Source organism: Salvelinus fontinalis, chromosome 20 (genome assembly GCF_029448725.1).
Source record: "Salvelinus fontinalis isolate EN_2023a chromosome 20, ASM2944872v1, whole genome shotgun sequence".
NCBI classification, from domain to species: domain Eukaryota; kingdom Metazoa; phylum Chordata; class Actinopteri; order Salmoniformes; family Salmonidae; genus Salvelinus; species Salvelinus fontinalis.
In genome coordinates, this window is record NC_074684.1 from 12,161,982 (window position 1) to 12,174,439 (window position 12,458).

Genomic DNA, 12,458 nt, shown 5'->3' on the forward strand with positions numbered 1-12,458 from the left:
ATAGAGAGAATAACACATAGAGAGGATAGAGAGAATAACACATAGAGAGGATAGAGAGAATAACATGTAGAGAGAATAACACATAGAGAGAATAACATATAGAGAGAATAACACATAGAGAGAATAACACATACAGAGGATAGAGAGAATAACATATAGAGAGAATAACACATAGAGAGGATAGAGAGAATAACATATAGAGAGGATAGAGAGAATAACATATAGAGAGGATAACACATAGAGAGAATAACACATAGAGAGGATAGAGAGAATAACACATAGAGAGGATAGAGAGAATAACACATAGAGAGAATAACACATAGAGAGAATAACACATAGAGAGAATAACACATAGAGAGAATAACATATAGAGAGAATAACATAGAGAGAATAACACATAGAGAGGATAGAGAGAATAACATATAGAGAGGATAACACATAGAGAGAATAACACATAGAGAGGATAGAGAGATTAACATATAGAGAGAATAACACATAGAGAGAATAACACATAGAGAGGATAGAGAGAATAACACATAGAGAGGATAACACATAGAGAGAATAACACATAGAGAGAATAACATATAGAGAGAATAACACATAGAGAGGATAGAGAGAATAACACATAGAGAGAATAACACATAGAGAGGATAGAGAGAATAACACAGAGAGAATAACACATAGAGAGAATAACACATAGAGAGAATAACACATAGAGAGGATAGAGAGAATAACACATAGAGAGAATAACACATAGAGAGGTTAGAGAGAATAACACATAGAGAGGATAGAGAGAATAACACATAGAGAGAATAACACATAGAGAGGATAGAAAGAATAACATAGAGAGAGAATAACACATAGAGAGGATAGAGAGAATAACACATAGAGAGGATAGAGAGAATAACACATAGAGAGGATAGAGAGAATAACATGTAGAGAGAATAACACATAGAGAGAATAACATATAGAGAGAATAACACATAGAGAGAATAACACATACAGAGGATAGAGAGAATAACATATAGAGAGAATAACACATAGAGAGGATAGAGAGAATAACATATAGAGAGGATAGAGAGAATAACATATAGAGAGGATAACACATAGAGAGAATAACACATAGAGAGGATAGAGAGAATAACACATAGAGAGGATAGAGAGAATAACACATAGAGAGAATAACACATAGAGAGAATAACACATAGAGAGAATAACATATAGAGAGAATAACATAGAGAGAATAACACATAGAGAGGATAGAGAGAATAACATATAGAGAGGATAACACATAGAGAGAATAACACATAGAGAGGATAGAGAGATTAACATATAGAGAGAATAACACATAGAGAGAATAACACATAGAGAGGATAGAGAGAATAACACATAGAGAGGATAACACATAGAGAGAATAACACATAGAGAGAATAACATATAGAGAGAATAACACATAGAGAGGATAGAGAGAATAACACATAGAGAGAATAACACATAGAGAGGATAGAGAATAACACATAGAGAGGATAGAGAGAATAACACATAGAGAGAATAACACATAGAGAGGATAGAGAGAAGAACACATAGAGGATAGAGAGAATAACACATAGAGAGGATAGAGAGAATAACACATAGAGAGAATAACACATAGAGAGGATAGAGAGAAGAACACATAGAGGATAGAGAGAATAACACATAGAGAGAATAACACATAGAGAGAATAACACATAGAGAGAATAACACATAGAGAGGATAGAGAGAATATCAAATAGAGAGGATAACACATAGAGAGAATAACACATAGAGAGAATAACATATAGAGAGAATAACACATGGAGAGAATAACAAATAGAGAGAATAACATATAGAGAGAATAACACATAGAGAGGATAACACATAGAGAGAATAACACATAGAGAGGATATAGAGAATAACAAATAGAGAGGATAGAGAGAATAACATATAGAGAGGATAGAGAGAATAACACATAGAGAGGATAGAGAGAATAACATAGAGAGAATAACACATAGAGGATAGAGAGAATAACATATAGAGAGAATAACACATAGAGAGAATAACACATAGAGAGGATAGAGAGAATAACAAATAGAGAATAACACATAGAGAGGATAGAGAGAATAACATATAGAGAGAATAACATATAGAGAGGATAGAGAGAATAACACATAGAGAGGATAGAGAGAATAACATAGAGAGAATAACACATAGAGGATAGAGAGAATAACATATAGAGAGAATAACACATAGAGAGAATAACACATAGAGAGGATAGAGAGAATAACACATAGAGAGAATAACACATAGAGAGAATAACACATAGAGAGAATAACATATAGAGAGAATAACACATAGAGAGGATAGAGAGAATAACATATAGAGAGAATAACACATAGAGAGAATAACACAGAGAGAGAATAACACATAAAGAGAATAACATATAGAGAGAATAACATATAGAGAGAATAACATATAGAGAGGATAGAGAGAATAACACAGAGAGAATAACACATAGAGAGAATAACATAGAGAGAATAACACATAGAGAGGATAGAGAGAATAACATATAGAGAGAATAACACAGAGAGAATAACACATAGAGAGGATAGAGAGAATAACACAGAGAAAATAACACAGAGAGAATAACACAGAGAGAGGATAGAGAGAATAACATATAGAGAGAATAACACAAAGAGAATAACACATAGAGAGAATAACACATAGAGAGGATAGAGAGAATAACACAGAGAGAATAACACATAGAGAGAATAACACATAGAGAGAATAACACATAGAGAGGATAGAGAGAATAACACATAGAGAGAATAACACATAGAGATGTTAGAGAGAATAACACATAGAGAGGATAGAGAGAATAACACATAGAGAGAATAACACATAGAGAGGATAGAGAGAATAACATAGAGAGAGAATAACACATAGAGAGGATAGAGAGAATAACACATAGAGAGGATAGAGAGAATAACACATAGAGAGGATAGAGAGAATAACATGTAGAGAGAATAACACATAGAGAGAATAACATATAGAGAGAATAACACATAGAGAGAATAACACATACAGAGGATAGAGAGAATAACATATAGAGAGAATAACACATAGAGAGGATAGAGAGAATAACATATAGAGAGGATAGAGAGAATAACATATAGAGAGGATAACACATAGAGAGAATAACACATAGAGAGGATAGAGAGAATAACACATAGAGAGGATAGAGAGAATAACACATAGAGAGAATAACACATAGAGAGAATAACACATAGAGAGAATAACACATAGAGAGAATAACATATAGAGAGAATAACATAGAGAGAATAACACATAGAGAGGATAGAGAGAATAACATATAGAGAGGATAACACATAGAGAGAATAACACATAGAGAGGATAACATATAGAGAGGATATAGAGAATAACACATAGAGAGGATAGAGAGAATAACACATAGAGAGGATAGAGAGAATAACATAGATAGAATAACACATAGAGAGGATAGAGAGAACAACATAGAGAGAATAACACATAGAGAGGATAGAGAGAATAACACATAGAGAGGATAGAGAGAATAACACATAGAGAGGATAGAGAGAATAACATATAGAGAGAATAACACATTGAGAGAATAACACATAGAGAGAATAACATATAGAGAGGATATAGAGAATAACACATAGAGAGTATAGAGAGAATAACATAGAGAGAATAACACATAGAGAGGATAGAGAGAATAACACATAGAGAGGATAGAGAGAATAACATAGAGAGAATAACACATAGAGAGGATAGAGAGAATAACATATAGAGAGGATTGAGAGATAACACATAGAGAGGATAGAGAGAATAACATAGAGAGAATAACACATAGAGAGAATAACATATAGAGAGAATAAAATATAGAGAGGATATAGAGAATAACACATAGAGAGGATAGAGAGAATAACATAGAGAGAATAACACATAGAGAGGATAGAGAGAATAACACATAGAGAGGATAGAGAGAATAACATATAGAGATGATATAGAGAATAACACATAGAGAGGATAGAGAGATTAACACATAGAGAGGATAGAGAGAATAACATATAGAGAGAATAACACATAGAGAGGATAGAGAGAATAACACATAGAGAGAATAACACATAGAGAGAATAACATATAGAGAGAATAACATATAGAGAGAATAACATATAGAGAGAATAACATATAGAGAGAATAACACATAGAGAGAATAACATATAGAGAGAATAACATATAGAGAGAATAACATATAGAGAGAATAACATATAGAGAGAATAACACATAGAGAGAATAACATATAGAGAGAATAACATATAGAGAGAATAACATATAGAGAGAATAACACATAGAGAGAATAACATATAGAGAGAATAACACATAGAGAGAATAACACATAGAGAGGATAGAGAGAATAACACATAGAGAGAATAACATATAGAGAGAATTTGATATAGAGAGAATAACATACAGAGAGAATAACATATAGAGAGAATAACATATAGAGAGAATAACACATAGAGAGGATAGAGAGAATAACACATAGAGAGGATAGAGAGAATAACGTATAGAGAGAATAACACATAGAGAGAATAACATATAGAGAGAATAAAATATAGAGAGAATAACATATGGAGAGAATAACACATAGAGAGGATAGAGAGAATAACACATAGAGAGAATAACACATAGAGAGAATAACATATAGAGAGAATAACATATAGAGAGAATAACATATAGAGAGAATAACATATAGAGAGGATAGAGAGAATAACACATAGAGAGAATAACACATAGAGAGGATAGAGAGAATAACACATAGAGAGGATAGAGAGAATAACATATAGAGAGAATAACACATAGAGAGGATAGAGAGAATAACATAGAGAGAGAATAACATATAGAGAGAATAACACATAGAGAGGATTGAGAGAATAACACATAGAGAGGATAGAGAGAATAACACATAGAGAGGATAGAGAGAATAACACATAGAGAGGATAGAGAGAATAACACATAGAGAGGATAGAGAGAATAACACATAGAGAGGATAGAGAGAATAACACATAGAGAGGATAGAGAGAATAACACATAGAGAGAATAACACATAGAGAGGATAACACATAGAGAGAATAACATATAGAGAGAATAACACATAGAGAGAATAACATATAGAGAGAATAACACATAGAGAGAATAACATATAGAGAGGATAGAGAGAATAACACATAGAGAGAATAACACATAGAGAGGATAGAGAGAATAACATATAGAGAGAATAACACATAGAGAGAATAACATATAGAGAGAATAACATATAGAGAGAATAACACATAGAGAGAATAACATATAGAGAGGATAGAGAGAATAACACATAGAGAGAATAACACATAGAGAGAATAACACATAGAGAGGATAGAGAGAATAACACATAGAGAGAATAACACATAGAGAGGATAGAGAGAATAACATATAGAGAGAATAACATATAGAGAGAATAACACATAGAGAGAATAACATATAGAGAGGATAGAGAGAATAACACATAGAGAGAATAACACATAGAGAGAATAACACATAGAGAGGATAGAGAGAATAACATATAGAGAGAATAACATATAGAGAGAATAACACATAGAGAGAATAACATATAGAGAGAATAACACATAGAGAGAATAACATATAGAGAGAATAACACATAGAGAGAATAACATATAGAGAGAATAACACATAGAGAGAATAACATATAGAGAGAATAACACATAGAGAGGATAGAGAGAATAACACAGAGAGAATAACACATAGAGAGAATAACATATAGAGAGAATAACACATAGAGAGGATAGAGAGAATAACACAGAGAGAATAACACATAGAGAGAATAACACATAGAGAGAATAACACATAGAGAGAATAACACATAGAGAGAATAACACATAGAGAGGATAGAGAGAATAACACAGAGAGAATAACACATAGAGAGAATAACATATAGAGAGAATAACACATAGAGAGAATAACATATAGAGAGAATAACATATAGAGAGAATAACACATAGAGAGGATAGAGAGAATAACATATAGAGAGAATAACACATAGAGAGGATAGAGAGAATAACATATAGAGAGAATAACACATAGAGAGAATAACACATAGAGAGAATAACATATAGAGAGGATAGAGAGAATAACACATAGAGAGAATAACACATAGAGAGAATAACACATAGAGAGGATAGAGAGAATAACACAGAGAGAATAACACATAGAGAGAATAACATATAGAGAGAATAACACATAGAGAGAATAACATATAGAGAGAATAACATATAGAGAGAATAACACATAGAGAGGATAGAGAGAATAACATATAGAGAGGATAACACATAGAGAGAATAACACATAGAGAGAATAACATATAGAGAGAATAACACATAGAGAGAATAACACATAGAGAGAATAACATATAGAGAGGATAGAGAGAATAAGATAATAGGAGGGAAATTATAAGAAACCATTTTCAAGAATAGGCTTCCTCCCTCACTCCCTCTCTAAGTCGAGGTGCTTTATTGTAGGAGGCAGCCACCTTTACATCCCAAAGGGTACCCTATTCCCTATATACTGCACTACATTTGACCAGTCAAAAGTAGTGCACTATAAAGGGAAAAGTGTGCCAATTGGGACATATCCTCACTGTTGATCCAGACGCTGATGCAAAACTCATTATTCTGCTCAATTCAACCATTTTTCAACTCTCCGAAGACGATAAGTGTTAAAAGACAAACACGTAGAAATAGAGTGAAAAGAGGCTGAGACTGTTGCCGGGGAGGGAAATGTGCTGGTCCTTGCTGTTTGTCTCCCATCACACAATAAGCCACATCTCAGCCTGAACTGAAACAGGATTCATTTAGAATTGTTCCCTGAGCTCCGAACTCTGTTGTTCCCGCTTGTGTATCTCACTCGTGATGTTTGTGGAATATTCTGGATGGATTCCTTTCTTCTCAACCTACAGATGGATGTTCAGGAATGAATGGAACACCCTGGAATCATCCAACGGAATATGGGAAAACTTTGTTCCAACTGTGTGCTGCATATGTAAAAATCCCCATGGAACTTAGTGGTGTAATTTCCCCCCCCCCCCCCCAAAAAAAACACAACATGTTTAGCAAAGTGTATAGATTCCTAGACACATACATACACACTTGCAAGAATGCCTGTGCAGACACAAACACCCTGCTGTAAGTGTCCTTGTGATCTTGTGTCCCCTTAATACCCCTTCTCATCTCACACTGTATTGAGTGCTCTCCCTCTCACATTCACTCTCCCTCCCTCTCTCTCCTCCCCTCACCCTCCTGATGTGTAGAGCAGAGCAGAGAGCCAGGGTGTGGTTGTTAGTCAGGCAGACCTTGAGGTGTCACCCTCACTGTCTGAGGAGATAAATGTCCTGGTAAAGGTGATTATCACCCCTGGGGAGGGGAGGAGGCAGGTGGGAGGGAGGGAGGGAGGGGCCGAGTAAGGGAAGAAGACTAGGGGTGGTTAATAAGAAGAGGTAGGTGAGTGAGGAAAAGCAGGGGAGTGGGGGGGATGAGGGGGAAAACGAGAGAAGATGCGAGGGAGGGGGGGCTACTTGGATGCCGAAAGGGGGGGGTTCTAAAGCTGAAAACACCCACACAATTAATTCAAATCAAATCAAATGTTATTTATCACATATATACTTACAAGTCCTTATCCAACAATGCCGTTAAAAAAATAAGAGTTAAGAACAATATTTACTATGTTTTTAAAAAGTAAGAGAATAAACTAACAATAGCGAGGCATTATACAGGCGGTACCGGTACAGAGTCAACGTACGGGGGCACCGGTTAGTCGCTGTAATTGAGGTATTATGTACATCTAGGTAGGGGTAAAGTGACTATGCATAGCAGCAGCATAAACAAAAGCAAGGCGTTTGAACCATTCTAAGTGGACAAATAGACATTATGTTACAGTATGTAATGTCATGTGTGCAGCAGCAGCTGTGTGCTTCCTGGCTGTCTATGTGTGTAGCATGGTGGAATACCCTTCTCTCACCTCTCTGTCTCCCTGTCTCCCTGTGTGTTGTGTGTGTGTGTGTGTGTGTGTGTGTGTGTGTGTGTGTGTGTGTGTGTGTGTGTGTGTGTGTGTGTGTGTGTGTGTGTGTGTGTGTGTGTGTGTGTGTGTGTGTGTGTGCGTGCGTGCGTGCGTGCGTGCGTGCGTGCGTGCGTGCGTGCGTGCGTGCGTGCGTGCGTGCGTGCGTGCGTGCGTGCGTGCGTGCGTGCGTGCGTGCGTGTGTGTGTGTGTGTGTGTGTTTGGAAAGGGGGTGCACCTCTCTCAATGCAGCGGGACAAAGGGGTAAGGATCTCCCTTCATCACACAGACACACCACGGTGAAAGATGTCGTGTGTGTGTACCTAATGAGTCACTCTAAACAACCACAAGCAGGTGTTTACCCCCGAAGGAGAAGACAAGACGACAGCCAAGACGGCTTTACACACTTACACACTTACACACACTACGCCTGACCTTTCCGTGAAGTTCAACTTCTATCAGGCGGCGGGAGATGGGAGTGTGGTGTTTTACGCTGTACAAGAAATAGTTCCCTAGACTTCCTTCAAGGACACCGAGATAATATTAATATTGATATCAGGAAGGTACAAGAGGATTTATTGTATTGTATCGTTTTATAAGCTCTAACCAAATATTATGGGAATTGTGTTTAAAAATGCTCGTACATTGAGCGTGTGTTATAATATTAGCTGCTAATTGAATGGCTGTGTTGCCAGCAGTTCTTCACAATCAATTGAACAGCAGAGTGTCTGTAAATGTAGTTTTGTTCAGACAGTTTTGTACAGTAAGTATATTTAAACCAGACAGTCCCCACGTTGAGTTGATCTCTCAACTCCAGACATCCATTTCTCTCTCATCAAATGATAAAACCCACATCCTTCAATCACTTCATACAAGCTCCCTCAATTCTACCAGGAAAAACAAACTCGTATTGACAATAAGGGACTATGCCGATTCAAACAAGCCTCGCTTTGGAATGTGACTGAGATGACTCACCCAAACCGCATTGTGCATGAGTATGTAAAAGAAGAATGACATCAATAACACAGATTGCGCTAATATCCAGGTAGCACTTCCATTGTCTCCAGCTGATTGTCCCACTGGGTGATGCCTGATCTAAACCTACACGGCTATAGGAGGCTCTAGGAGAGATTTGTCATCGGGGAGATTATTTAGTTGTAGTTTTTTTTTAATGATATTTATAAAGAAGACTAGCTGTCGCCATTGGCGTCGGCTAATGGGGATCCTCATACAAAAAAAGGATCAAATCATCCCTACACATCTACAACATTAGAGAATACAGTGAGAGCAGTGTGGGCAGTAGAGCCTTGCCAGGGAGAACACACGATACAATAGACACAATCCAATACATCTACTGAGTCTAAGGAGAGAGAGGGACCGGAGAAAGAGAGGGAGAGAGAGAACAGAGAAAGAGAGGGAGAGAGAGACCGGAGAAAGAGAGGGAGAGAGAGACCGGAGAAAGAGAGGGAGAGAGAGACCGGAGAAAGAGAGGGAGAGAGAGAGGGAGAGAGAGACCAGAGAAAGAGAGGGAGAGAGAGACCAGAGAAAGAGAGGGAGAGAGAGACTGGAGAAAGAGAGGGAGAGAGAGACTGGAGAAAGAGAGGAAGAGAGAGACCAGAGAGACCAGAGAAAGAGAGGGAGAGAGAGACCGGAGAAAGAGAGGGAGAGAGAGACCGGAGAAAGAGTAGGAGAGAGAGACTAGAGAAAGAGAGGGAGAGAGAGACCGGAGAAAGAGAGGGAGAGAGAGACTGGAGAAAGAGAGGGAGAGAGAGACTGGAGAAAGAGAGGGAGAGAGAGACCGGAGAAAGAGAGGGAGAGAGAGACTGGAGAAAGAGAGGGAGAGAGGGACTGGAGAAAGAGAGGGAGAGAGGGACTGAATAAAGAGAGTGAGAGAGAGACCGGAGAAAGAGAGGGAGAGAGAGACTGGAGAAAGAGAGGGAGAGAGAGACTGGAGAAAGAGAGGGAGAGAGAGACTGGAGAAAGAGAGTGAGAGAGAGACTGGAGAAAGAGAGGGAGAGAGAGGTTGAGAGATAGTGGGGGTAGGGGGGGTGGAGGGAGTCAGAAAGAGGGAGGGAGGCAGGAGACAAAGAGATAGGGATTGAGAGATAGAGGCAGTGAGAGAAAGAGAGCGAAAGACGGAGAAGAGAGGCTGAGAAATAAGGTCGATAGGGGCAAAGAAAGAGTGAGAGAACGAGAGAGGCAGTCGAAAGAGGATAATCTCAGTGGGATCCCAATGCTCCTCCTCCTCCTCCTCTCCTCCTCTGACACTCACTTCATTACAGGCCTATTTACCTGATTAACAAGGCCACTTTACCACCAGCAGGTAGCTGCCTAGTGTGTTTGTCAGCAACACAACACCAAGCTTCCCTAAACACCAGCCTCCCTCCCTCAGCCTCTCCTACTCCTTCTCTTCTCGAACCTCTGCTATAAAACTCAGTCAACGCTGAAAGACAATGGATTTTATAGCCTCCTGCTTACACCTTAGTACTGACACAATGATGCTGACTGGGGGAGGTAGTTCTGTGGTGGCTAGGTGATGAAATACTGTACATTTCCAGACTTTGGTTACATAATATGTTTCATGTCTACATGCTGACATTGATCTATCTATTGAGATGCGTCTGTTGGGTTGATGTTGTTATTACTGTCAGAGGAAGATGTCCTCAGAGAAACTCCTTTTATGTACCTGAGTTGCATTTTCAGTAAGGAGAATACTAGCTATCTGGATAACCTTTTCATGTAGTAGAATATAATGACTAAAGACGAATGGCACCCCTAGCTTTCTAAACAGAGGCAGACATTATAGAGAGGAAAAGAGATGAATGATTTTCTCCTTCTTCCTTCTGTGTTTTGTTGCCCGTCTCCCTCTCTTACCTCTCGCTATGTCATTTTCCATTAGGTCAGAAAATGCCAGTTAACAAGAATTTCACTTGCGGATATTATTGAAATGCTTTAACCTTATTGCAGCACTAGCTTCAATAACTCTTATGTTTGTCAGCGGCAAATAGAGAGAGGATATAGAGTGAGGATATAGAGAGAGGATATAGAGAGAAGATACAGAGAGAGGATATAGAGAGAGGACATATAGAGAAGATATAGAGAGAAGATATAGAGAGAGGATATAGAGAGAGGACATAGAGAGAGGATATAGAGAGAAGATATAGAGAAAAGATATAGAGTGAGGATATAGAGAGAAGATATAGAGAGAGGATATCGAGAGAAGATATAGAGAGAGGATATAGAGAGAGGATATAGAGAGAGGATATAGAGAGAGGATATAGAGAGAAGATATAGAGAGAGGACATATAGAGAAGATATAGAGAGAGGATATAGAGAGAGGACATAGAGAGAGAGGATATAGAGAGAGGATATAGAGAGAAGATATAGAGAGAAGATATAGAGTGAGGATATAGAGAGAGGATATAGAGAGAAGATATAGAGAGAGAATATAAAGAGAGGATATAGAGAGAGGATATAGAGAGAGAACATATAGAGAAGATATAGAGAGAAGATATAGAGAGAGAATATAGAGAGAAGATATAAAGAGAGGATATCGAGAGAAGATATAAAGAGAGGATATCGAGAGAGGATATAGAGAGAGGATATAGAGTGAGGATATAGAGAGAGGATATAGAGAGAGGATATAGAGAGAGGATATAGAGAGAATATATAGAGAGAGGATATAGAGAGAAGATATAGAGAGAGGATATAGAGAGAAGATATAGAGATAGGATATAGATAGAGGACATATAGAGAAGATATAGGGAGAGGATATAGAGAGAGGACATATAGAGAGAGGATATAGAGAGAGGATATAGAGAGAGCATATAAAGAGAAGATATAGAGAGAAGATATAGAGAGAAGATATAGAGTGAGGATATAGAGAGAGGATATAGAGAGAAGAAATAGAGAGAGAATATAGAGAGAGGATATAGAGAGAGGATATAGAGAGAGGACATAGAGAGAAGATATAGAGAGAAGATATAGAGAGAGGATATAGAGAGAGGACATATAGAGAGAGGATATAGAGAGAGGATATAGAGAGAGGACATATAGAGAAGATATAGAGAGAAGATATAGAGAGAGTATATAGAGAGAGGACATATAGAGAGAGGATATAGAGAGAGGATATAGAGAGAGGATATAGAGAGAAGATATAGAGAGAGGATATAGAGAGAGTACATATAGAGAAGATATAGAGAGAAGATATAGAGAGAGGATATAGAGAGAAGATATAGAGAGAGGATATAGAGAGAGGACATATAGAGAGAGGATATAGAGAGAGGATATAGAGA

General features: G+C 37.6%; 1 protein-coding gene across 9 annotated transcripts in view; it reads right to left on the reverse strand.

The window, feature by feature from the left end:
- The window catches only part of LOC129817310 (neurexin-3b-like), a 184,093-nt gene that overhangs the window by 26,365 nt on the left and 145,270 nt on the right, over positions 1–12,458 (reverse strand). The gene's annotated exons all lie outside the window — the stretch shown is intronic.